Source organism: Lycorma delicatula, chromosome 7 (genome assembly GCF_047948215.1).
Source record: "Lycorma delicatula isolate Av1 chromosome 7, ASM4794821v1, whole genome shotgun sequence".
NCBI classification, from domain to species: domain Eukaryota; kingdom Metazoa; phylum Arthropoda; class Insecta; order Hemiptera; family Fulgoridae; genus Lycorma; species Lycorma delicatula.
Window position 1 is genome coordinate 113,794,177 of NC_134461.1, and position 17,789 is coordinate 113,811,965.

General features: G+C 28.9%; 1 protein-coding gene across 4 annotated transcripts in view; it reads right to left on the reverse strand.

Annotated features, from left to right (window-relative positions):
- The window catches only part of shakB (Innexin family member shaking B), a 421,195-nt gene that overhangs the window by 22,604 nt on the left and 380,802 nt on the right, over positions 1-17,789 (reverse strand). The window contains exon 5 of one of the 4 annotated variants that reach the window (XR_012757198.1): positions 3,188-3,294. The exons of the other annotated variants lie outside the window; for them this stretch is intronic. The gene's annotated coding sequence lies outside the window, so the exon portion shown is untranslated. The remainder of the gene's footprint in view (positions 1-3,187; positions 3,295-17,789) is intronic. 4 annotated transcript variants of the gene reach the window in all.

Below are 17,789 nucleotides of genomic sequence, written 5' to 3' on the forward strand. Positions count from 1 at the left end.
ACAAATATAATATTGTAGAACACTATACTATACAATATACATTCTACAATATAATTTTGTCGGAGTACACATTCAAAATATTGAAAAACTGTGAGGTTCTTGCAAATGGAGGAATAAAAACCATCGTGGCAATGCTCTTCAGAGAGTTAATTAGCTGAATTCATGTGGCGTAATAATACTGCAAACGGCCAAAAAATCTTTAATTCTATTCTCAATAGCATTCACGAATTTTATCCTCTGAAAGGGTAATAATGTGTTCATTGTTTTGTAATTTCTATTTTTCATAAAAAAAATTACTTTTTCTACCATAAATAAACGATATTTTCTATTTTCTCTTGAAACCTAAAGAAGTTGCATAAAAGAAAGTGGAAAAAAGTGGCGGTGCGATAACAAACAAGTACCGAAAGGTTATATATTCAGTTCATTAAATATAGTTTTGCTTCTACAAAATATTTAACAAAAAAATAGTTACCTAGAAATAGAAAAAGACGGGTTTAAAAAGAGGATGTTTAATTTAAAACAGGAGGCTGTTTTTACGTAGTTAGGTAAAGCATTTCAATGTATAAACATATGTACAATATTTTTGAGGACGCAATAGAAAATACATATTTACTGAGTTTTTTCGCAGTTTATTTATTCATTTCATATTATTAATTTATTTTCGACTTCGTGTAATTAATAATAATGAAGTAAAGAAACATTTTAACAAAATAACCTATACGCGGGTGGGATTTTTATAAGTCTCTGAATAATGACAATGACAGGATTGATTAATAATAAATATTTCAAACACTTAATATATTTTTTGATTTACTTACTATTTGAATCAAAAAAATTATATTTATGTGTGTGTGTGTGGGGGGGGGGGCGCTGGGTGTGTGTGTTAGGGTGAACTTGATTAATTCTGCGATTATGCATAATTACCGGTGAATTTATTTAATCGCCTCCAATGTAGGAGAAAAAATATATATAATTTGTATATTTAACGTTACTTAGACGATGTTAGCGAGCGAAGCGAGCGTATGTCATGTTTGGTTAGCATGTATTGATACACACGTACGACTCGTCTGTACACGGAATCAACTCATCTAACCACACAAAACCTACTCTTGCTTCGCTCGCTAACTTCGACTAATTAATAACAGTAATGTTTTGATTATTTAAATAATAAATTCAGTATTTACTGCTTATAGTCGAGTTGTTATTTTAATATATGTTAATATATGTAGAATGACTAGATTATTTAATAAATTGCTATATATTTATTAAATTCTCCATCATTTCAGGCGAAAAATTAAATTCACCGGTAATTATGCATAATCGTTGTATTAATAAAATTTATCTAACACACACACACACACACACACACACATATATATATATATATATATATATATATATATATATATATATATATATATATATATATATATATAGAGAGAGAGAGAGAGAGAGAGAGGGAGAGTCCGTGGAGGAGACATACCTTTCTGCTTTCTGATTTATTCCCTCATCAAAAAAATTAAATATGTTCACATAGATATATTAAATCTGGAAACGTTTTGTTAGCGAAAACTTTCGCCTGGATCTCAGTTCCCCCAGTGAAATGAGGTCGTACTGAAATTTATTGGACGTTAATCTAGAGACAAAATTAATGGTTTTTGGGCTGAAAAATTCAATAAAATAGGTTTCGCAAATGTGTTTTCTTCAATTTTGAAGATATCTGACATTAAACCCAAAATTAAGGGTCCAAAAATCAAATTTTTAATGTTTTAACTTGAAATAACTTTCTTAAATATAAGTAATAAATGCATAAATGTTTCCTACAAAACTTGTAGAGAATTTAATTCTTAAAAAAGTGATGTAATCAACGTCTACGAAAACTGAACACAATGTTTTCAATTTTTTTTTTTTATTGGGAACCAAACACAACTAAACGGATATGAAAACTAACCAGTGCAAACGAAAATTTAAATTATAATCCTATTTCTCTGAAAATAATTTTAACCATATGTTAATTTAAACATTCCACAGTACTTTTCATTTATATTATTTAATTTGATATTTGATAAACTTACAGTGAGTATTAAATTTTCTGCTCAAAACGTTTCCAGACCTATGTTTATATAAACTTTTTTCATTGTTTTGATAAGAGGAATACGCCTGTAAAGAACTGCAGATTCCTCGTAATACATTCTGTATATATTTATATATATTTTGCGCTTAGAAGTTTTGTGTTATTTAAAAAATGGTCTTACATTTATTTATTTATCACAGTTATTTATTTCAGTTTATCTAACTCATTCTTTCTTCAGTGGATCCTTCAGTGGATTAAGGGTAGTTACTAATATTTTATATACTCTTTTTCTGTTAATTATAACCTTTCTATTTTTAGTGAAATCATAAATTTATAAAAGACTACATATTGACATGAAATTTTTTAATAGTTATTTCTTAGTTATATCGCTTTTTTATAGTATTTTCTACACTTGTAGACACATTAACGTAAAAAGTAAAATAATGTTTTGTCAGTTCAAAAAAATAAAATGGATTTTTGTTTTGACATCTAACCAAATAAAAGTTTTGGAACTCGGTTTTGGCTACTAATAAAATAAAACGTAAGCCATAAAAATATGAAACATTATTCTTTGGTAATATTTCTGGCTGCCACTCAAGGAAATCTTTCATCAAGTAGAATCGGTTGCTATTGTAAGTTATTTATGTTTGTTTTAGAGAGCTAGTTGAAAAGAATAATTATTGCTACTTAAAAATAAAATAAAAATAATAAAACTTATGTTTTAAAAATGGTATTTATCCTTAATTTTTTTTCCCTTTTACGTATTAGATTACGATATAAGTTTAACATATTCTAAAAATAAAAACTAACTTTTTGTTTAATTTGCATTTTATGTATACTATTCTACTAATTTCTAATTGCTTAATATTTTGCTGTACCTACAATGAAACAAACTAATAAATCATGAAATACAAAGGTTACTAAGTGTTGGTATTAATGCTTTCATTAATTTAAATGGTTTCATGCACTTCTCCATTCCTTTCTATTCTATGTCAAACATTTAACCTCAACACACTTTTTACATCTTACATCCTGAATTATCTATTTCATATAATCTAATCTTTATCTTCTTTTACTGTTTTATCATCTACAGTTTCTTCTAGATTCACTAACCTGGTTGCCTTAATAGATAGCTGACCAGTCTTCTCAGTTTTTTAAGATTCTTCTCCAACAACAACAAACTCCTCTCTTCTCCAGTTCGTCTTAAAATCTCTTCCTTTCTGTGAAGAGATTTCAAAACTAGTGGTAATCACTGATAAAATATGTTAGAAATCAATTTATTTATTGATTTTTGTGATAATTTATTTTTCTGGTAACGTGCTTTAAGGGGAGTAGAATTAAAGATAAATTAAATACAGGACATCGGGTGGGTTTTATACGAGTTTAGTTTATTAATCATATTAACTCATTATACTACTGTGAGCAGACACGATTGTGACAACAGTCTGGCATTTAGAGTTTTACCAAACCAGCTAAATATATCCTATGAAAATAAATTTATTTTACTGTCCAGTGGATTTTATTCTATAAATAATGTAAATAAAGTCCTCTTTTAATTGAATATAGTTCGTTTTACAAAATGAATATAAAGTACTTCAAGTTATCTTGGTATAGTCTTGAATTTTTAAGATTTTAAAATAGGAGATATTTTATATTTTTTATTACTATTATAAATTTTAAAAATCTATTATAAAATCTGTTTTATATAAATCTATTTTCATTATAAATTAGAAAATCTACGTTGTATTCAACGTCATCAAAAGAACTAGATATGTGAGAAAACTAGATTGTGGCCCTTCATAACTCAATTATTATTACTACTTAACTAATATAATTTTTTGACTAAATCAGAGAGCAGCACCCTTTACGTTATACAAAAGAAAAGTAATCAGAGAGTGATACAATCACTTTTTCTATATGTAAACGATAGTATTAATGATTATTATACGTCAAAAATTACAGAATTATTGCAAAAGATAAACCTTAATTATCATGTAAAATGTATTTATAATTTGCTATGCCAATGTCCTATCTTTCATTTAGTTGAGTTAGGAATTAATAACTGTCATCAATCACTAGTTCATTACAGGTAAAAACAGACTATTTATTTTAAAATAATAATAACGCAAAATTCGTATGTAACTAAACAAATTTAAAACAAATACCGTAATAAAAGTGAATTAATTCTAAAATTTATTAGATTATCATACGTGTAATAATTATTTCTGAGTGTCCTTAAAATTACTACATATTTTGAATAAATATTTATTAAAATTTATTAAAACACAACATTACCAAAGGCTTTTAGCAGTCTACTTTTATGAGAAGATACTACTGTCTTCAGGTTTATACAAACAAATTTAGTCCTCCAAAAAGCCGGATATTTTACTTCTTTTTTTTTTTAAATTCGAATACGCTACACTTTAAAGTGGATTTTATCCAGTTATAAATCGTATCGGAGGTGGAAGTCTGCGTTTGATACAGTAAAAAAGAAAGTATAAATTTTTTTTGTGATTTTTATTCTATGGAATGTGTACTTTTAACTGTGTAATTATTTATTTCCCTGTTGAACACAAAAATTTAAATAAAATAAATTATAAGTCCGTTTCCGAGGCAATATTTGTATTTTCTCCGTGCAAAATACGAAATTCAGTAGATTGTATCTCACCAATGAAAAATGATAGAAATATGAATATTTCACCATCTTAAATCTCGTTGTTTATTCTATTTCGTTCACATTTCATCCTACAGGTTACGCCACTTTCAAGTTCATAGGACATTGCTTAAACCATGCGATGTAATCGGCAGGTGCTATGGTATATTGCAACCTTTAATCACTACTTTCCGAAAATTTCTCTGTTTTGTTAAAACTAAAAAAAAATCATAACTTTAGTTGTAACTGAGATAACTGCATGAATTTTTTTTTTTACATTTTACAGAAAATATTTGTCTAGATGCATGTGTATGCACATGAGGGGGGAGTTGAAATTAACTGGGGGATGATTTTTGTTTAAAAAATTTCTAACAAAAATTCTACAAGATGTATTTTTTTGTGTATACACAAGGCACTAGACACTAATTTTCTCTTTATTCTGGTGTTTTTTCTAAGTTTTTATCTTTATTAACAAATGCGTTAAAATTTATTTTCATCAAGAACTGTTTTTCACTCCAACCCCTATTTTAGGGGTTGCAAAGAATGTAATTATCTGAAAATTTAGAAAAGTAATCTTCACTGTAAGCTAAATAAACTGATCAAGTATAAACTTCCTATTCCCAGTTCTAAAGAAAATAATATTTTGGTTAATCTTCCCCCTTAAAAAGTAAAGTAAAATTGCAAGACATACAAAGATTAATTTTCTTTAAAACTAAGTTTATTTCATGTTAAAAGCAAAAAAAATCTTCCATCTCACACATTTATTTGTTTTTTTCACATTCAAATAACCAAAATAAAGTAATAGTAATAAAAATCTATCAAATTTTCTATTCAAAATAAAAATATTTGGTAATTGTGAGCCTGAACGACCTTAACCTTAATCTTTTTCAAATTGAAGTATGTTGAAAAATATGTTATATAATTAATAAAAATACAAGTTTCAATAATCGGAAGAATGAAATTACCTCATTATTCTTCCTCAGAATCTGTAATAGCGTTGTTATCAGCTGTTTTGAGCAACTTCATCAAATAGTCAGGATCCAGTGAAGCAAGACTGGACTATAAATGATGTACTCGGGTCTTGTAGTCCCTGTATTTTCTCTTTAAAAATAAATTTGCGAGATTCCCGTGCAAGTGGTGCTTACAATTTCCTACCGAGGAACGTTTGAACGCACTCCTCGCCACGCACGCTCAATTGTCTGTGTATGAGCTCCCGTGTTCGGATGTATGAAATTATATTTGTGGTTCATCGCTAAATGTTGGTAGCCCTCGTGTTGCAAACAGTTATATGTCTTCCAGCAATCGCTAACAACTATTGAACCGGGAAGAATAAACTTTTGTATGACAGGTAATAAGGTGGCGTGTGTGATAACTGGTGTAGCTAATTCTGCAAGGTATTAATTACATTGTTATAAGTAAATATTTTTTAAATTGATTTGGGAAAAAAAGATCTGAAACAGTAATTTTGATTTACAGGGTATACAAAAAAAAGAATATCGGTACTTATCAGTTATATGGAACCCCAACTGAAATCCAGTTGTTTGCGTATATAAAAATAAAATCACCTATACGTATTACTTTTTGTATATATAATTTTTATTTTGAATGTTAATCAGATGAGGTTAGCGATCGAAGCGAGCGTAGGTTATGTTTGACTAGATTATGTTGATTCCGTGTGATGACGTATCGCGCACAATATCAATATATCCTAACCAAACGCACATCCTACGCTCGCTTCGCTCGCTAACTTCATCTAATTAACGTTAAATATACATATTTTACCGATTTAGGTGGCCAGTTGACAGCTTCATTGTATCCTGATTAAATGATGGAGTTTATAACAACGCTAATGCCATTACAGATTCTGAGGAAGAATACTAAGGTAATTTCACTCTTCCGACTTTTGAAACTTGTATTTTTATTAATTATATAACATATTTTTCAACATATTTCAATTTGAAAAAGATTAAGGTTGAGAACGTTCGGGCTAACAATTGCCAAATATTTTACTGACGTATATTTCAACAAGTAAAAATTAAATTACGTAATTTCTTAAATATTTTTTTTGTCCTTTTTGTAACATTATAATAAAATCAACTGTATTTTTATGTCTATTATGTTGTAAAATTATACATTGTAAAGAGAAATATCATGTGGCTACTCATTTCAATAAATCATTTCTAACAAAACAGAACAGGTTGTTTTATTTATAGAATATTGATTGAGGAATTAATTATCATATTGATGATAAGTTTATTATAAAACAATGAATACCTATAAATAAAAATAAACAAAAAAAATATATTAATATATAAGAATAAATAAAACAATCCGGTCAGTTTTATAAACAACACACCTTCTACTTATTTTGCTTGTTATTAGAACTGGAATGTGAAGAACTGAATCGTTGGTTATTCGGTAATAAACGTACGTGTGTAAACGCATAATGCATATTTGGCCACGTTCCAATTTGTTCATATGCATATAGCCGCCAATGTACGATAGCATCGCCAATAACAAAGCACCAGATTAGAAGGTAACATCCTCCCAGAATTAATTTTTGTTTTTTTTTTTAATATAATTCCGTAACTTTGTTTATCGCAGTTACTATAACACACCCAAACAAATTTATATAAGTTTCTATGTACAAATATAACACAAAAACACAAATTTTAAGTCAAACAAGTAATATCCAATATTCCATTTTACCGTACTGCTTACTTGGTTTTACGTAAATTTCAATTACGTAAGTTCCCTCCCACAATTTTTTTTATCGGATTATTTATTTTCAATTACATATGTTATTATTATCAAAAATTAAAATTTGATGAAAAAACTGATTTTTTTTCGTTACTTGATTAAAATTAGGTGATTATTGAGAAAAGTGTTAGAAAAATTAATTATTGTTAAAGTACAGGAAATTTTTTTGAAGAGTTGAAGTAGTAAAATTAATTCTTTAATTGAAATTAACTGTAAATCCCCTTGCTTTGAACCCAATAGACAGCGGTGATGACATTAGACAATTGAAAAGGGTTCATGTGCTGGACCTTAGTAATGATCTTTGAAGGTACTCTATTTTTCCGTCACTATTTTTAACAATTTTTGTGTTTTATTATTTTAACTTTATACTGTTTTAATTCGTTCGTTTATGTTTGTTTTATACCATTTTTTATTTTCTACCTGATAAAAAACATCGCATTTGAACTCAATGTGCTGGACACATGTGGTCCATAAATTTGGACAAGTTATAGAATTCAGTGATGATAGTACTTTTGACATGAATGTTTATTGTTACTACAAGTATGATTATTAACATGGACTTTTATCATTATAAATTTTTCCTATTTGTTTTCGTGGGGAAGTCATCATTTGATGGCCCTCTCTCGTGTGATATTATTTACTTATCGTTTTATTAGGAGAAACTGATTGTAAATTTTTGTTCTACAGCAAAGAAAAACTGCCACAAGTTATAACAAATTTTAAGATTTATTCACAAACATCTTACACCACTTTCTATTTAATAAATTTATTTGTCTTAAAATTATGGTACATTTTTACTTTAAACTAATTCACAAACTTAAAAATAATTATAACCATTTACATGAAATAATGTTAAATTTATTAAATATTTGTTCAACTTTTGAAACCTGGGTTTAAATCCTTGAGCCACATCCCCAAAAAAAAGTCTGTCTTCATCTCATATATTTTCATCTTAAATATCCTTAAGATCGATTAAAAGTTTTGCTTTTTTCCATCATCTTCTACTTAATTTTCTATCAGTTTGTAATATCTCTTCGTTTACATGATATTTCCCAAAAATTTGTTTCATTTTTATGTGATTTATTCCAATTAAGTTTCAATTCTCTATTTAATTGATTTTCTTCCATCTCAAAATTTCAATATCTTCCAGCCTTCTTTTTTTCCTGTTCAGCCTTCGGTAATTACCGTTCAGATATTATTTCAGAGGATGAATGAGGATGACATGTATGAGTGGAAATGAAGTGTAGTCTTGTACAGTCTCAGTTCGACCATTCCTGAGATGTGTGGTTAATTGAAACCCAACCACCAAAGAACACCTGTATCCACGATCTAGTTTTCAAATCCGTATAAAAATACGGATCAAAAATACTTTCAAGTCCTAGACTTTACTAGGACTTGAACGCTGGAACTCTCGACTTCCAAATCGGGTGATTTGAGAAGACGTGTTCACCACTAGACCAACTCGGCGGGTAATATCCTCCAGCCTACAATTAGTTCCATCGTTCTGTCTCTCTCCATTAGCATCCATGTTTGAATATTAATTTCTTACACTTAAAATCTAATATCTTACAACAAATTAACCTTTTCTTTCTATTTAATATTTTTTAGCCATTTCAATTTTCCTCATAGTTTTTACGTCCTTTTCATTGTAGCAATATTCTGTTAATATCATTTCTAAGTATCTGTATTACTGTACTTGTTTCATTATGTAGGTATTTTTATGTTGGCTTATAACCCCCAACCACATTACGTTTATTTCTTATAATGAAAAACACCATATATAAACAGAAAGTAAACAATAAAGCTGATGAATGTTACTGGTAAATTAAATTAGCTCTCCAGTTTTTACTTTTTTTATCATTTTTTTCTTTTTACTAAATAACGGAATTATTTACGAAAAAAAGGAAGTATTGTGATCGCGAAAAATTTTGGTTTTCAGATTTCAACGGAAATATCCATTTTGACCACCCCTGAACCCATTTTTACTAGTTTCGGCGTGACGTCTGTGCGTACGTTTGTACGTATCTCGCATAACTCGAAAACGATTAGCCGTAGGATGTTGAAACTTTGGATTTAGGACTGTTGTACATCTAGTTGTGCACCTGCTCTTTTGATTGTAATCGACTTAACCAAGTGGCCAAAAAAGGCCAAAATCCAAAAAAAATGATTTTTGGACAATTGTTAACTGCAGTAGTAAGCTCTCATTGAAATATTTTTAACGATATATCATAAGTGGTAGTTATTTTCATTGGTTCCAGAGTTATAGCTAAATAAACTTTCAATTAATGAAATATTTTGATCTTACAAGAGGAAGGCATATTGTTTAAATCCGATTTTATCTCCTTCTTTTTTTACACTTTTTTTTTTAATTTAAATCTATTGATTTATTAATAATTATTAACCTCTGATTATTAAAAAAAAATTCCAATAAATAATAATTCAATAATAACAATAAAAAAAATTAAAAAATATCAAAAGTTATTAATGAAATAAGATTTTATGCACTTATCATTTAAAAAAATGTTATATTTAATTTAATAGGCGTACAAGGAAATCATGCAGTGTCCACGTCAAATTTTTTGTTTAGAAAAATCTGCTCATGTAGAGCGATAACTTAGTAGATGACATACTAGGTACTAACAAAATAGGCATAATCATTTTCAGAGATTAAGATTATCCAATAATTCCGAAAATTTATTAATAAAAATAAGCCGTCTTCCTGTTTTTCTTCATCAAGTCAAACAGTGAATTCCTTCGTTAATCCGAGCGAAATCTTTCGCTAGCCATAACTCAAGTACATAGCGTTTCCAGACCTATGTTTATATGAACTTTTTTCATTATTTTTACTAGTAGAAGTCCTCTAACTTTCTCCGTTTCTTCTTAGGATATCTTGTATAATGCATTATTTCTCAACAGGACTACATTAATTTGTGATGTTTTAATCCCAACCTTTTGTGATAGTTTTGACGCATACATGGTTCGTATCTTGCAGGTTATTGCAACTTTCGATAAACAATCGCATGATATTCATACCATGAAATCCATCGTTACATTTTCCTCATAAACGCCGCAAATATGATGGTAAATTTCAAACGGTTTAATGTTCTTTGCATTCAACAAACGGATAACAGACAGAATTTTTCATGTAACAGGTGTTTCAATAATATAAAATATTAAGGGTGGGTCATATTGATGATTTATATTTATATTTTGAATACTGCGAACAATAATAACAGTCATGTATGTTTTTCATGTAGCTTAACAGGAAGTGTAATGATGGAAGTTACATGTTTCTTCCATTGTGGCAGGGAGTCATCGTGATGTAGACCGCGGTTGAAATTTTGTACATCGTGGAGGCGTTCTTCAGTAGTGGAAACTCTATCATCACACCACAACAGCGTTTCAAACATTTTAAGTAACAGATAGCACCATCCCGAAAGTTCATACAGCGTGCTGTTCATGAGACCACAAACGCAAATAAAACCGATCCCCTAGCAGATTGTGGCGTAGTGCAATAAATATTGAACGTGTGTTCACCTAATTATGTATTATAAAACCGCTGTAAGGTGTCGACATTGCTTCTGGTCGCGGTGCCCCATAGTTTGATCCCATTAAAGATAGGCTTTAGAATTGTTGAGTATATCAGCGGCTTATTAAACAAAGATAAACAATAACGTCTGCCTAACAACCAGAACATTTCCTAGAAACTTGATCTCAAGTTGTCTTCTCTTCTCTCTTATATGAATTTTCCACATTAGTTGATGGTTGAGGTGTAGACCTCACAATCTCAGTTTGGGGAATTACAACGCCTTTAAGGTGGATCCGTGAGCAGTCATCTCTCCTCATCGTAAATGACACGTAGTTGGATTTTGTTTGCTTAACGCTGTTTTATATCTTCATCGTTAAATATATATGTTTTATCACTTGCTTTATAAAGACTTTAAAACAGAGCGTGATTTTATTTTTTTCACCAATTAATTTTCCCATAATGTGTGAGATTTTATTCCATTTATAAAATTAGTTTCCAAACTATACTGAAGGAAAATCAATAAAAGTCCCCAATTTTAGCACAGTTTTAGCTTGATTCGACTTTGAAGGCTGTGAGAGACGGTTACGAAAATATAAATTTTATTTGCTAAATAATTTTTTAAATTTATTTATCTTACAAAATTTCAATCAAGTGTTAAGTCAGTCAAATTTAAATTAAATTCAATTACAAAAAATAAAACATAAAAATAAGTAATATATCAATTTTTGAAATGAAATTAATTTTGTTAAATAACAGAAAAATTATTTGAGAATGAAATTAAATAGCTACAAAATTTTTACAGACTCATCAGTAAAGCTTATGACTTAAGAAATCGCTTTATTTTAAAATAAATTAATTATTTTCTACTGCTTGATTAGCCTGTAGAATTAGATTTAACTACTACTAGATTTATTTAGTACTAGACTTAGTAGCACGTAACATTTATTAATAAATTAATGACTTTTTAAGACACGCGCATAGCTTTTCTGCGTGCAAACGCACGTAGAGTACGAAAAGAGTAAAATCACATTCGGGCTGAAACAGAAAAAAATAAAACGATCGCTAGTCTCATATTTCATACAATTGTCACTGAAATAAACCCAAATATCCGTTTTGCAATATCTTCACATGTATAGAATATCATATGATTCTTTAATACCTATTATTCCCGTAAAAAAAATGTTATCTGAGTTACAATAAACGGTGCACCGTAAGCGTGATGGGAAAACTAAATCGTTCAAATGATCTAATTTGAATTTATAAACTTACTGATTGAAATATTATTGTCTAATTAGGCCGTAGCACTTTAAGAATAGTATTTAATGAATTTATTTATTAATACTACATTTGCTTATTAAATAGAATCAGGAATGTTAATCATTCCTGATTATTTAACTTCAATCATTTCAAGCTCTATCCTTACATATTATTTATTAACATTTAATTAGTCTAATGAAACATTATTTTTAGTGGTTTAATTGAATTGAAAATAACTAAATTTTAATGAAATCATTAATTTATTATTATGATTATAAAGATTTCATTATAATTAAATCAATTTAAAAAAAAAAAAATGGTAATTTTGACAATATGAGATATTTTTTTTGGAGGAAAGTAAAATAAATATTGAAAAATATACACTACTAACAAATTTCAACTATTGATAATATTACCAATGTATATATATCTATATATATATATATATATATATATATTACCAATGTATATATATATATATAGATATATATACATTGGTAATATACATTGGTTTTATATAAAATATATATATCTTATATAAAACCGACAGTTTGTTTGTCTGTCTCTTATTTGTTTTCTGGCATCAAGAAATAAACAACCGACCGATCGCTATCAAATTTGCTGTTCAGTCATGTTATCCCTGGGAAGGTTTAAAACCATAGACAAAATCCCTAGCCGCACTGGAAATGAAGTTGTGAATTAGAGAAAAAAAAACTAATACGTTTACTTCATTATTTCTGTCATCTTGGCAACAGAAGTAGGTTTAAGCAGTTTTCATCGTCAGTGATTAATTACCGTAGTTGCTACTACTAATCTGTTTTTCCCCGGGGACCTGGGTCCCAGGGGTCCTGGCTAGACGGTTGGACTCCGATCATCTAGTATATATATATACAAAGTATGAAAACAGTCGACCTCCATCTTAACAATATTAGTTACAATTGGTTACCCGTATTTTGTACGGGTAAAATTATATTTTGTCCGGTTCTTAGCGTTACCCGACAAACACCAGTAGGAGGTAACCGTACTTCATTTATCTTCTTTTTTTTAAATTTTTTAATTATTTTTATTTTATGTTTTTTAATCAATAACCAGAGGCAAGTGCAAGGAGTCGCATCGCACACACAGTAACAGAGGCTGTGGTAGTTAAGCCGCAGCGCCGTTCACCGTCGCTTCCTTTAAAAAATCCAAATTCAAAAAACCCAAAAATGGTTTTTAGATGTTTATCTGAAGAGTATTTTCAAGCCCAAATCGAGTGAATACCTCGTTTAGTATAGTCGGAAATGGGGAAAATTTTCAATCATTGTTAAAATTCTGTTTACCTTTCTTCACTCCAAGGTTGAATTTCATAAAATCTAAAATTGGTTTTTAGATATTCACATGAAGCTTGTAAACACCAAAAATCAAATTATCTCATCTGTTACCGAGAAATTAAAAAAATAGTAAATTTCATTGTTACACCATTTTAATCCTTTAAACTTGAAATTTAAAAAAAAATTCTTTCTTAGTGTGCATCAAGAACATGTATACAAATTTTCATCAATTTATCTCAATAGCTTTTTCTGGACACTGATTAAGAATTAGTCACGACAAGTTAATTTATAAGTACAGATATAATATACTAGCAAACCCGGCAATGCTTCGATATTGCTAGATTTGAGTGTGTGTATATATGTGTGTGTATGTATATATATATATATATATACCATCTTTGGCACACCATCTTTGGTCTATAAGCTACTTCTAGTCCAAACGGCACATTGATGCAACTGCTCAGTCGTAAGTTGTCCTGTAATAAGTGAACACGTGTTTGTGTCTCTCGTCACAGAAATGAAACCGCAAAATATTGCGCAACGGTATGCGATTTCTTTTTGCGTTAAATTGGGTGAAAACGCGACGACAACTTATGGTAAGCTTCAGAAGGCTTTTGGAGAGGTTATGTCAAGAGCTCAAGTTTTTCGGTGGCATAAAATTTTTAGTGAAGGCAGAACGAATGTTGAAGATGAAGACCGCAGTGGACGACCATCAGCCTCACGGACAGATGTCAACTCGACCAGGGTGCGTGAAATCTACGATCTGATCGAAGATTATCCGTGAAAATGATTCCAGAAGAACTCAACATCGATCGAGAAACGGTTCGTCTAATATTAACTGAAGATCTTGGTATGAGAAAGATTTGTGCAAAAATGGTCCCCAAAAATCTCACACAGCAACAGCGAGAAACACGGAAAAGGGTGGCAGCCGATCTGTTAGAGCAAACGGAAATCAATCCAGATTTGTTGAGCCGTGTTATCACTGGTGATGAAGGTTGGTTTTTTCAATACGATCCAGAGACAAAACGTCAAAGTTCGCAATGGAGCTCAAAGCGATCACCCAGACCAAAAAAAGCTCGCATGTCAAAGTCAAAAGTGAAATGCATGCTTGTGTGCTTCTTCGATTCCAAGGGAATTGTTCATAAAGAGTGGTTGCCTCCTGTACAAACAGTTAACCTATATTTCTACAAAGAAATTTTAGAAAGACTTCGTAAACGAGTCCCTGCCAACATTACTGATAATTGGATTCTGCATCACGATAATGCGCCATCCCATACGGCTCTTGTCAGTACAGCAATTTTTAACCTCAAAACAAATTTCAGTGATACCACAGCCACCTTATTCACCAGATATCGCTCCGTGCGACTTTTTTCTATTTCCAAGAGTCAAAATGGCGGTCAAGGGACACCATTTTTAAACAACACAAGACGTACAAAAAGCTGTGACGAGGGTCTTGGAGGATATTACAGAAGATTAGTTCCAGAAATGTTACCATTAATGGCAGAAGCGCTGGAATAAGTGTGTGCAATCAGAAGGGAACTACTATGAAGGAGACAACACTAAACATGACTAAACCGGTAAGAAACATTTTTTTTTCACATCAATCTCATTACTTTATTGTCGCACCTTGTTTATATGTATATATATATATATATATATATATATATATATATATATATATATATATATATAAATTAAGTGAACAGAATTGAAAGTTTGATAAAACATTAACAAAATGAACATTACAAAACTTCACAAAATTACCCCTTTCCTTTTACCCTTTCTCCCTTTTCCTCTTCCTTTCCCCTTTTTCATTATCTTTTCACCATTTTCCTTTTTCTATATTTCATTTCCCTTTTCCCCTTCCTATTGCCTTCTTTTCTTTTTATATGGTCCCTTTCTGTTTCCTTTTCCCTTTTTCCTCTTCCCCGTTTTCCCCTTTTTTCTTTTTTTCATTTTCACCAGCTTCCGTTTTACCTTTTTCGATTTTTCCCTTTTTTTAATTTTTACGTCTCACTTTTACGATTTTTCCCTTTCTCCCTTTTCCCCGCCCGTAAATCGTTCCAGTAGTTTTTTAGTCTATAGCGGACACACATATCGGAAACATTGCAATGGAATTGTAAAATATTTAGTATAGCGTATGTTGCTTTTACGTCCAACAGTTAGTTTTTAAAAAAACCTATTTTCACCTGTCACCGGTGTGACACCTTAGGTATATAAATAGTAGGTATATACAAACACGTGCGTATTCGAATGCAACGTCAAATTTCAAAGCAATCGGTGAGAAACTTTCGGAGATTTAGGATGTTGAACAAACGAATATTTAAATTTTTATCTGTATAGATTAATTTTTAATTAATCAAAAAGAAATTTGCTTCTTCAGAACAGATTTTTATTTAAAAAGCTTAATTTTTAAATTGTAGACAGAGATTTTCTATTAGCTTAGTCAATAAAATAAAATGAGTGGTTATGCTTTTTAACATTTACTGGTAAATAATAAAATTGTTATATTTGTACATATTCAAATGTAGATTATGAATTTGAATAATTTAAATGAAATTTATTATTTTCATTCGCTAGTCATTATGTCCAAATTTTACTTGTCTATTATTTTTATTTTCGTTGATTTTTTTTTATCATGAATAAATTATAAATATTTATATTTAGAAAAATAAGAAATTAATTAATAAAAATTGTAATTTAATATTGTCTAGTCTAGAAAATTTTGAAATTTTAAAAGTCATTAAAAAAAATTTAAATTCTAAAAATAAGCACAAACAAAATATTAAACAGAAATGGAAATGTAAATATTGAAAATATTGTAAATGAAAATAAACAAATTGAAGCATAAATCAGTATCAAAATAAATTTAATTTAAATTATTTAAAATTCATGTTCTACACTTAAAAATATGTTTCTATAAAAGAAGCAAAAGATTATTTTCATTTATTTAGTGCATATTTTATTGTATAATTTATATTTTTCTAAGTATAGTAATTATTTGTAATTCTATTTTTTCCTTGTAAGTTCATTCTTCATATTATTAAATTAAATTGTATTTAAATAGTATTTTTTTATTTTATAATAAATATATATTTGTTTTGAAGAAGCAAAGATCTCTGCAAAAGTATAGAACGAAGATATAAAAAAGAAAAAGTAATTTTTGATAAAAATGTTTAATTCGTTTTAATAAATTTATATATAGAATAAATTACATTGTATTTTAACTTGCTATCTCTTACTACATAAAATAGTTTTAAACATGCTATAAACTTATGAAATTGCAATATCAAATACATTAAATGAAATTTACAGCGTTTATACTCTCATAATCGGACTGCTGTAAAATCACCTTATTGAATCAATGGGCTGTAAATTATACATCATTATTTCTGAAAATTATTAATTCAGGAAAAATATTAGTTTAAATTCTATAAACAATGATTTCTTAATTTATTACATAAATAAATATATTTAAGTAATTGTGTGTACTCATAGCGTAATAGAACTTCCGTAATTCATGATTATATATGACATTTTCAATGTTAAAAATAAAAAATAATAATGTTTTAATAAACCAATTTTAATGTTCAGGTCGTATGAGATTTTATTTAAATGTAATATTATATTACTAATTTCATCTTATTTACTGAAAACATTTATAAACCGTCTACAAGTCGGGATTATTATTAATGACAAGATTGTTTTGGTCTGAACTTAAGTTACTAGTTCTTAAACAGTACCGTTAATTGAATCTAAGGGATTTAAAATTGTATAGAACGAGATCTCCTGCCTACCTCTCTGAACGCCACCCCCACAACGTTTTGTCTTATAGTGTCTTTAAAGTTTCTGCTTGTTTCGCCCTAAACTGTTAGAAGTTGAACTGTTCGTTTAGTATATCATTATTGTATTTCAACTATTATTTAACATTCAGGTATATTAAACACCTGAATGAGTACGGGTTTAACTATTCATCTTATAACTTTGAAACCCACTATTAATGAACATATATGAACAATATGAAATATTGCATTAGGTATAAGTTAAACGACTGTGGTTTTTTTCTCACTTTGAGAAAAATAAAGTTTGTCAACCACTATTTTTTTTTTTTAAACTCCATACAGAATATTATACCCACTTGTATAATTCAGACAGATCATTTTATATTCATTTTGTAAAAATTGAAACAATATTACTGTAGTTATA